Source organism: Ixodes scapularis, unplaced genomic scaffold, assembly GCF_016920785.2.
Source record: "Ixodes scapularis isolate PalLabHiFi unplaced genomic scaffold, ASM1692078v2 PGA_scaffold6__148_contigs__length_123643588, whole genome shotgun sequence".
NCBI lineage: Eukaryota > Metazoa > Arthropoda > Arachnida > Ixodida > Ixodidae > Ixodes > Ixodes scapularis.
This window is the reverse complement of record NW_024609881.1, coordinates 106,998,995-107,010,272: the sequence shown is the minus strand read 5'-3', so window position 1 is coordinate 107,010,272 and position 11,278 is coordinate 106,998,995. Positions and strand designations below refer to the sequence as shown.

At 45.6% G+C, this 11,278-nt stretch overlaps 1 pseudogene; it reads right to left on the bottom strand.

Annotated features, from left to right (window-relative positions):
- Positions 1–2,861: 2,861 nt before the first annotated feature.
- Positions 2,862–11,278, bottom strand: part of LOC115326507 — a 31,243-nt pseudogene continuing 22,826 nt past the window's right edge.

Below are 11,278 nucleotides of genomic sequence, written 5' to 3'. Positions count from 1 at the left end.
CCAAGGAACGATACCGTCAAATGTCGATGGCTTGAGACGCAGGGTTGAAAGGCGGGTAGCGTTCTGAACTGGGGGGCTTGCGGTGCGCTGCTCCTCGAGTTCAGGGAATCGAGACTCCAAGCGTTGAAAACGTTCTGTCATGGAGGCAGTGAAGTCCTGAATGGATGATGTCATAGTTTGGAGAAGCAGGTTCTCTCGTCGAGCGTAGGACGCTTCGGCTTGTTGGAGCCAGCTTTTGAAGAGGGCCATGGGTTCGGACGCTGTCGGGTCTGAAGAAGCGAGATTTTCGGCCGGTAGTTGCGGTGTGGTCCCCTTCGGGACTGGTAGGAGGTTCCATTGCCCGGGGAAGGCGTCGGCCCGAACGGAGCTCCACTTCTGACACCAGTGTTACAATTTCTGCTTTCCTTTTTAACTGGTTTAATCACCGCACAGAGAGGTCCGACATCTTCGGTGGCTGGCTTCCAACTGCCTCGCGCACACGCACGAGCACGACGAGCGTTCCCTTCGTCGCGTGCCGTTTGCTTCTCTTTTATATTTTTTGTTCATCCCGCACTCAGCGTCTCCGCTACACTATGGAGCAATTGGCAGGTTCAGTATCATGCATTATTTAGGTTTTATAGACCATACTCGAAATAGCTCTTGGGTATCATCATCATGCCGCTCGAAGCCGACATGTGGTGTGTTTTGCTATCTTGAATGTGCAAATGCCACAATACCTCGTCACGCCTCAGCATGAACTAACTGCGAAAGCTGTGCAAGCGCAAACGGGTAGCCTTGGCTGGAGGATGGAACCGCAGTATGTGTGCGTCCACAGGTTTCCAAAGTCAACGGCAGAAGCTTCCGAGGGTGTCCCAAGCATGCAGCAGCAACTTCGGGAGGATACATGGGCACTGCTATCTTGGAAGCACTTTCCAAGATTAAAGCGAATGAACACATTTGGCAAAAGCTTGAGTCTTGAGGCCCGTTCATACTCTTGCAACCGAGCACGACCGAGACAGACGAGATCTGTTAAAACTTCTTAAAAGTTCTTAGGACGAGGGTACACACCGGCATTCTGGCGCCATATATGCGGTGACCTTGGAACTGCATTTTACAAGAGCGAAGGTTTCGCGGTATTTCAGAGGTCAAACGTGTGTAATACCTGTAAGAAAGGCTTGTTGACATTGACAAAAGTTTTTCGAGCCAAGAAAGAAAGGATAATGCGCAAGAGAAATAGTAAATATGCCGGACCGCCAAGTTTACACTGCTACCCAATAGATGGCGCCAATGTGTCCTCTCGTTGTAAGAGGTTTTAAGGAACCCAGTTTTAAGAGGTCACAAGATTGTGAACGGGCCTTTAGAGAACAATGCAGTGAACAGAAAACTTAACACTTCATGCGTTCTTGGCATTTCATCAGGTTGTCGGCAGGCCTCTTCACGATGTATAATATATGCATTACTTTGGTATTTGTTGATTTTTCTGGAAACAGGTGCCAGCAGGTACGGGCTTGGACAATGGTTATTATATTCGTGCATCTGTACAACTTTTTTGTTATTTTATTTTAAAGCTTGCTATTTACTTTTGAAAGAACTTCGTGGTTCCCATGGCGAAGTTGCAAACATTATGTTGATGCGCTCAAAACCAGTCCAAGGACAGAACTAATGCCAAGGCATCTAAAAAAAATAATGTAACCAGAAACAATGTCATTTATTATGTTGTCAAGCTAGGCCTCGTAAATGTTAGCCAAATCAGGTCCACTAATACCCAGCCATGTAGGAGGGTATCTTTAGTGCCCATGCTTGTTGTTTAATTAGACCTTGAATATGATTCCTTACTACAGAGGACTTGCATTTCGAATGAGTTTTCTAGTTAACGGTGGTGTTCCTGTTAACACACCATTGTATTAGGTGGGTAGAAAATAAGAGAGAAGAAGTGAACTTTGGTCTTTAATGGCAAGTAGGTTCATATAGAATCATTTTTGCTTCAGTGGAGGCTCAAGTATGCACGACACTGAAGAGACTTTCCTTTCAGTCGACGGAGACAAGGGTACCACAAGTGCCAGCGATGGAAAGAAAACTGGACCTCTTGCTGTCAACGCCTTGCCGCCTGCGTGGCTGTGCCCCGAACCGTGCAGTTTTTGCCGAGGTAAACAATCGGGCCATTTGAAAGTTTTGCGGATAAAAAAAACATGACTCGCATGCCTTGCTGTAAACAATCCAATGCAGCACTGAAATTTGCGAGTTGCAGATAATGGTCACAGGTAAGGTAGATAACCTCTACATTCTCAGAGTTCTGTGGACTAAGGGGCTGCCCAAAGATTACACAGCAGGATGGCGCCCCGCTACAGAGCACCAGTATATGTCGTACCATAGCCTCCTTTATATTGAAAAAACCTGGCAGATTGCCACGAGAAGCGGTCGCCGAAATGGAAAAGGTGGAGTGGCATACAACGGAGAACAGTCTCGCCGCAGCGAACGCGAAACACAAAAAACGTATGTTTTGGGTCCTCGCCACTGCAAAAGCTGTGAGCTGACGTCCAGGTTCCCCGAGGAACCTGGACATCAACGTGACGTCAACGTGACGTCAAAGCAATCCCATATTGAAATTTGCGGGAATATGCGGACAAGCTGGCGAACTAATTTCATATGAAAAGCCCGAGTCTGGGAACAAATACAATAACGAACTAGCACGCACTTGTGCGTTATTTGATTTGTTCCTAGTCTCGTTTTTTTTAAAATTATTATTATGGAATTTGAACTTTTATTAGATTCACATTTAAGATGCCTTAGTTTCCTCAATGAGAAAATAAAAAAAGGGTACTCGGTTTGTTTTCCATGGTTTATTTAGAATTTTTGCACTTTCTCGTTCAACAAAAAGACCGTCAAACAACCAGATGAACTTCACAAGGTGGCAGACCTCCTGCTGCAACTTGAACCTGGGGCCCCAGAAGCAGCTCCGTGGGGCACGGGCTCAGCACCTGGTAACATGTCACAACTCATTAAATATGAAGACATGCTTTGGCCATACTCGTTATTCTATGGTATATGTCCGTCGATATTTTAAAAGTGGAAGGGTTGCATTCTACTGTCATTAAAATATTTGTGATAATCATTCATTCTTGATCAAATAGACAGTTTGTTATCGAAAATAGTTTGTTGATAAGTGATGGCAGAATATGTAAGTGTAAACAGCTTTTACGGGAGTTTACAGCTGTAAAGCAACAGTTAAAGCGCGCAATTCTATTAACATTAAACGTAACGGCGCGGCTAACAGGCTAGGGATATTTTATGTGTGAAAATAAAATATTTTCTACCTATTCCTGAGTGAAACGTCGCTCTAATATCGACAGATGCACTCATGCGGTGAGATAAGGGAAAGACAAATCTGCCGAAAATTCAAAAGACATCCAAACAACTCAGAAGTGGAAGGATACATTCTGCGCCAGATAATGTACGCAGCACCAGTGTTAGCAGAAACAAAAATTCGACGCTTTTTTTTTCTTGTTTTTGTAATTCAATATCTCCGATTAAAACTAGCGTAGTAACAAGACTTTGTGCTTTTCACTGCGTTGTTTTAGTAAAAAAAAACTAAGAGAAATGTTGATAACAACAGATACTTTATTATACCAAAGTCACTCGGGAAGAGCTTTTTTTTTTTCGAATGTGGGAGCATTGTAATTGAAGAACGTTTCTGTTTCAGGGAATCAGAGGAAAAAGAGAAAAAGAGGATAACGAGGAAAATAGCCAAGTTAGAGAATTCTTTCAACACGCGGGCATGACGATATAAGAGTAATATACACACGAGTAAAAATACACAAAATGTGCGCACACAGAAACAAAAAGGACACGGTTAGCTAGAACGATATGACCAAACATAGAGAGAAACAAAAGCATACACACCGCTGACTGTGTGTGCGTGTGTGTGTGTGCACACCCACACACACACGTAAAAAAACGAAACAGTAACTAAAACACAGCAATAATTGTTTAAAAAGTTGAAAGCCGTTTACAACTCCCTGTAATACCGAATAAGAGCGCAGCTCTTGAGGAGGAGGAGGGAAAGGTACTGGGGGGGGTGAAGTGACCTGGGGGTCACGTGACCTTGGGGGTCACGTGACGGTCATCAGTGGCGTCACTGATGACGTCACCGGCATCCGCATCGTCATCGTCATCATCACTGATGAAGACATCAGTGACGTCACATATGACGTCACGGACATCCGCATCGTCATCGTCATCATCACTGATGACGTCATCAGTGACGTCACTGATGTCATCACCGGCATCTGCATCGTCATCATCATCATCACAGATGACGTCACAGATGACGTCACCGACATCCGCATCGTCATCATCACTGGTGACGTCATCAGTGACGTCACTAATGACGTCATCGGTGTGCGCATCGTCATCGTCACGTGACCCCCAGGTCACGTGACCCCCCCCCCCAGTACCCTTCCCTCCTCCTCCTCAAGAGCTGCGCTCTAATTCGGCGTTACAGGGAGTTGTAATGGATTTCACTTTTTAGAGCCAGCTCTTAGGGGCCCGTTCCCGGCTTGAGCGGCGTCAGCGTCGCCGTCGGCGTCGGCGTCGGCGTCGCCGTCAGCGTCGCCGTCAGCGTAACCAACGTCACCCCAAGGTCACGTGATCCCCCAAGGTCATCCCAAGGTCACGTGACCCCCAAGGTCACCCCAAGGTCACGTGACCCCCCCCCCCCCCGAGGTCACGTGACCCCCCCCCTCCGAAGTCGCGTGACACCCCCCCCGAGGTCACGTGACCACCCCCAGGGTCACCCCCTGCCGAGGTCACGTGACCTCCCCGATGACGTCATCGTCACTGATGACGTCACCGGCATCCGCATCGTCATCATCACTGATGACGTCATCAGTGACGTCACTGATGACCTCACCGGCATTCGCATCGTCATCGTCATCATCACTGATGAGAAGTATCATAGAGCACATACCCACTGATATTCATCATACTGTCTTCCACTGAACAGGAATATTCTACGCAGGGGTCCGACTGCCTGACCTTGCCATTATCTCGAATCCTCATATTCTTGTAAATGCAATAACCTGCAGAGAGGTGGCAAAGATGTATTTGGTAATTCAGTATTGCTTACCTCCAATGAAACAACATCGCCATAAAAACCTCATTGTATAAAAATATTCACTTCACAGGGTATTATACCAACAAGCCACCCTCTCGTGAATTCATGAGCAGGGTACCCGCTGGCTCCTTATTTTAATGTTACAGAAGAAATCCGAAAAGGATATGTTATTACTCAACATCACTATATAGTTTATAAGACGCTAAAACCACGTATATTTGCTCCTCCTCGAGCGCGAGCTTTCTGCCTTTGATGACTCTTTGTAGCACGCGCAGCAGAAGCACGGTGGAAGGCAAAGAGTGCGTGCCGGGGGCTTTACTAGTTCTGTTATCCTAACCTGTCCTCGACTATAGATGTTATCTAAAACAAAATGTACTTTTTTCTCGTAGCTTTCAGGCTGTTCGAAATAGTTCTAAAAAGATTGGGAGCTGAGCGAAAAACCCGAAGCGTTATTGACTCTAAACAACTACGTCATAGGGAATTAACTGAGAACTGATATTAAATGCGCGTTTGTAAGTGTCTTAATTTACCGGATAAAGGGAGAAAGTAAAAACGCTCAGTGAGGAGGCATATTTGCATTACTAATTGTTCTTAAGGTGAAAACGCGTACAGGAAGACATAGAGCCACCCATAAAAGCTACACCTAGAGCGATCGGCACCCATATGCCCGGTTTTCGCGAGGGCGCCGCCATTTTGGGGGCTTAGTACAGAGCGGGCGCAAATTGGTGATTGTTACGATTTTAAGAATAGCCCTTCCTGGGCCTGAACCTTAGGGCCCGTTTACATTTGCAGATTCGCGGGTGGATTCACGCTAGAGATGGCAGTAATGACATTACTGTAATGAAATAATTGTAATTAAATTACTGTTTGAGGTAATGAGTAATGTAACTATTTAATTTTCTGGGCTGCTAATTTAGTAATGAAATTAATTACGTTCAGGCAGCAATTTCGAAAGAATTGCTCATTACTTTTGGAATTACTTTTCTCCGAAATGAGAAAGATCATTTGCAAGTTGTAGAAAAAACGAGTAAGTTCCGTCGACTCATTTCGCAATGTCCTTGCTGAATGTCGCGGCGTAAATCCGCGCCAATTTCGCATAAAACATGCGATGCCCGAACAAGTGTTCGGTTCAGTCGGGCCACTCGCGCTGGACTGGCTGTGCGCTGTCGCTGCGCTATCGAGTCGTGCGCTCTAACGTCATGGCGCTCTACTGTCGGCGCTCTAATGTCGGTGCTCTTGAGTCGTGCGCTCCAGTGTTGTACAGCCAATGTCACCACCTCTTTTTTTTTAAGTACACAGTTTAGGAAGCTCGCGCCATCCCTTTCCACTACTGACCAGACTTCTGCTGGCAAATATCCAGACCCCTTGTGTAACAAGGCGCAATCACTTTAGCTCTTCGGATGTTCGCGGACAGTACTCCTTGAGACGAATGGCCGGGAATATATCAACTACCGTGTCTTAAGAGAATAGGATTAGGTTGCATTCGAGGTGGAAGGAAAATGGGTCACGTGACGGCCCCTTGTAAAAACAAGCTCCCACGTCTGACTTTACATACTGACGCGGACTATAACTTTTTATGAATCAGGAAGACGGGAACATATAACCCTTTAACTGAGGACCTTCACAGTTCAATGCACAGCGAAACCGGTCAGTCGACTCCCTTTGAGCCACACCTATTGAAGCAGCTATCCATCGTATGTAACACTTACGTCGTGTGCGCCAGCAAAAATACTATTCGGTACGGTTCACTTTGAGCTGCATAAGACTGATGCGCTATAAACAAGGTCTGAGCTTTGGAATATACACTGTATATAAAGTGAGCACGAATTACTGCCTCAAGGTATTGAAAAGTGATGTCAAAGTAATTTGATTACTTTTGGAAAACAATTGTATTGTAATGTCATTGCTTTTAGTCTGCGGTAATTTGTAATGTAATTTAATTACATTATTGAAGTTTTCATGAAAGTAATTATTATTGTAATTTAATTATTGTTTAAAAGTGATTTCGCCATCTCTTAAATTTTTTTTTTTTCTTAACGCACGCAGAAAGTGGATTTTGGAGCCGGGTGGCGAAATTGACTCGTCACTGCCGGAAGATCTGGATATGGATCCCGGGTTGTGTGCGGTGCAAGCGAAGGCAACGCCACGCGAAGAGAGAAAGGGCGAACAAGAGCAAGGCGAGATGGGAAAGGCGGGCGATCAATGGACGGCAAGGGGAGCACTAAGAACGTCAGAGAGGAGATGAGGTTTTCTCCTCCTCGCCAGCCTTCCTAGTGATTGCCTTTTCTCCCTTCGCCTAGCGTGCCTACGCCTGGACTACAAACAACTGGCGACACGGAGTTTAGAGGGTGTGGAAAGGGGAAGTTATGCATCTCTTGCGGTCGACCACCTCGGTTTTGACGGATGGTTTGCGATCCCCCGTTTCCTTCGAACGTACGCTTGCTCTCTTCCCTTCTGAAAACACTTCCCCACATCTGCGAACGCGCCCACTCATCACCTCAAAGATGCAAGGCCATAGTAATGCACTTCCGACGTCACCAACCGAAGACCATCACGGAACACGGTTTGGGCACGAGTGCTGCGACATCGTGCGGCTGGTGCTCGCGTTCAACCGGGGAGGGTTTAGTCCAGCGCTGACGTAACACTCCCCAGAGGACTGCGTGGCAGGAATTGGCCATGCCCTGTCGCAGGGAAAGAAAAGCGGGGAGCAATCTTCCCGCAAAGCCAACCATTCTTTCCACTTTGGCGGAGCGAACGCTGGAGAGAGGGCGAGAAGGTTCTCGCCTTCTCTCAAGTGTTTGCTCTGGTAAAGTGGAAAAAAGTGGAGAGCTTTTTTGTGGGAAGAGCCTGCCCTGCTTTTCTTGACCTGCGACAGGGATAGAAGGCCATAAAATACGTTTCAAATTGACAAATAAAATGCCGTTATTTTTTCTCTGTGCACCCTTGGCCGATTGTTCGTCTAACGAATCTTTCCAATAATCGCCTTCTGTGAGCTGCCGTCTTTATCTACTCGACTATAAGACCCATTCGGAGCATGCGCAGTAGCATCTCTTCTACGGACTATTAGTCGTCGTGCAGTCTTCCACAACCCGTCGACTAGGTTGTTTTCGTCTGACGATAAGCGCTGGTTTGGCGTATGGGACAACTTTGTAGAACGTTTGCATCGCGAAGGTCGACTGCGAAAATTCCGCAAAAAGCTATAAGCACGAAAGCTGTTCACTCAAAAAATAAAAAAATAAAAGGAAAGACCACTAAGTATTTAAACTACAACCTACCATTCTTGACCTCCACGAAGGCCGTAGCTGTCCAAGCCTCTGAGCCAACGAGCAAATTCGAAAATATGAATATAAGTGAGACTAGCATCGGAACGGTATTCATTTTCTTTGCTACACGCTTACTGGGGAAAACGCCGGTGGCAAATGAAGCCGCGGCTGCAGCAGCGGTGTGTTTAACACGAAAATAAAATAAAACGTTTTAAGTGTTCTGAAAACCGTTCCAGAATCCAATTACGTACACTCCTCAAACACGTATACGCTTCGAGACATTTCCTTTTCAGGATTGCAATAATATTCTTTTGCGTTCATTTTTTCTTTTTGTTACGAAGGACCACAAAAGACCCGAGCAACTTTGGCCAATCGCGCGATTCACGGGCGGCACGTGACTTCGAGCTCCGCCCCTCGCTCAGGCCAACCGGAAGATCACGTGACAGTCTCCGAGACATGCACGGATTGTCTTCGGTGTCTCGTAGCGTCTGTTGCGGTTCATTGTAAGCTGAGAGTTGAGCGTCACGCAGCTGTGAAAAGTGAAAAGACTCGTGCTCATCTCTCGTGGACGTTTATAGGTGAGAGTTTGTTGAGTACCATCAGATACTGTCATCCACAATTACGTTATCAAGAAACCAAGGAACACTAAAGTAGTTTGGCTGAACGGGCACCCTTCATTCCATTCCAGCTGTATTCAAGGGGAATTAGAGTTCCCCATAATTGCATTCCTTTCAACTCCTAGGAATGGAGACAGCGAGCCCATTCCCACTCTATAGAATGGCCTCCAATTCCTCCAATTATAAGAAGTGGAAAAATATACCTTGACAGCTACGTTTTGTAAAAAAAAAAAAAATCAACATAAAATTGACGTTATTAAATGCTGAGACAACGGGCAAAATATACAGAATGCTTCCTCGAAGCACTCAATCTACTAAGCCGAGCAACGGTCCCACAAAGGGCTTCGTGACTCTTGGTGTCACTGCGGACATCGATCGCGCGATGAAGCGGAAAAGGCTCCAGACAGACGCCAGTAATTAAAATCACCCATCTTTTTTTGCAAACGCTTTTTATATCCACCATCCATACATGGCCAGCGTGTTGTTTGTTTGGTAAGGTCTTAAAAATGTCTAGTTCGTGCGTTGCGCGAGAAGTTCTCTTAATTTCTGCTTCGAGTATAGCTGCACTGCCGCACCGCCATAGTACGCTGTCAGAAGCGATGTCGCGTACAACTGCCTCAAATTCCCACGCACTGCTGCAAGCACAAGACCGCTGGCAAAGCACAATCGCTATGGTGCCATCACGAAGGAGTGCACAACCATATTAGGGAACCTGTCTTAAAATTTAGATTTTTACGTTCGCCGTATGATTCGCGCGAGTCTTCATATTCAATCCGATTGCGTACTTGTTTTCTACGCAAGCCCTACCAAATCTGAGGGGTTAAAAGCTAAATGCAAATTGTGCATGCGTGGTTACAACAAACGCCTCGTCGCATCTCGCGGCACCAGGAACAACACCTTGTTCCTTTAAAAATTTCCCATTTTGATCGCTGACTGGGGGAGGGCTACTTTCATTCTCGTAAAAACATGAGCCTGTCAGACTATCAAGCCGTCAGTTACTTTAAGTACAATGATGTTCCTCTAGGAGCCACTTAAACCGTGCAATAGCATTGCGCCAGTGGGCCGTAGGATATAGCTGAAGATCGGCAAAGCACGCGTAAGAACCGAGCCCATTCCATTCCCACTCCGATCCGGGCAAGTGGCATCTAATTCCATTCCCATTCCATTCTTTCCCGCGCTGCCGCCATTCTATAAACCAAAATAAATATTATTATTATTATTATTATTATCCCGAGGGCGCGAATGTGCAGAATGATTTCGGAACCATTCTAGCTCCGGAGTGGCAACCCCGCCACTCTGCAATGAAGAATCCATACCGCTTTATGCGGCGTTCTTTCTTTTTTTTCTTTTTTTAATGCGATATGTGCCCTGTTTTTTGGCCACGGATACAGTTTCCCCGCTAAATTTAGCGGAAAAACTGACATCACGGCCTATGCACCAATTCAGTTTCCCCGTTAAATTTGACGTGAAAATTGATGTCAAGTAACCTATGCATCAATTCGGTTTCCCCTCTAAATTTGGTGGAAAGATTTAAGTCGACCTATGCATTAATACAGTTTCCCCGCTAAATTTAGCGGAAAAACTGACATCACGGCCTATGCACCAATTGAGTTTCCCCGTTAAATTTGACGTGAAATTTGATGTCAAGTAACCTATGCATCAATTCGGTTTCCCTCTAAATTTGGTGGAAAGATTTAAGTCGACCTATGCATTAATACAGTTTCCCCGCTAAATTTACTATAACTATTGATGTAGAAGAAGAAAAAGAAGACAAACGAAGCCAAGAATCGGATAGCACCCCATTATCAATAATCGCAGTTAGAACATTTCTCCCGCTGATAAATGTGTGCTCCGTGTACTTTCAAACCAACGACAACTGTCTTGCGTGTAAAAAATGTACCGTTGTACCATCTCCCCCCCCCCCCCCCTTTTCGCCCAGCACGCAGACAAATAAAATAAATGTGCCCCAGGTTCTTGGTCGTCGAAACCGAAGAGCTGCATATGTGAGTGCAACGATTCATGCTATCGTACTCATAGATAATCACCCCTGTGGTTTCTACAATTTTACCTTTCTACGCCCAGTCATCGGTGTTTTTGCCCTAATAAAAGACATTTTTAAGAGGACATGTGTCTTCTGCTGATACATGTCTTCCAATTTACAATGCAGAGGCAAACAGAAAATCAACTGCGTACATCTACCACTTAGCATAAGCACCTTTCGCCATTCATTCTTGAGCACACTCAAATATCAGCTTAGGCTTTGCTCTTGTTTTAGAAGCATTGCCCTGTTCTGTAAAATGAAAGCA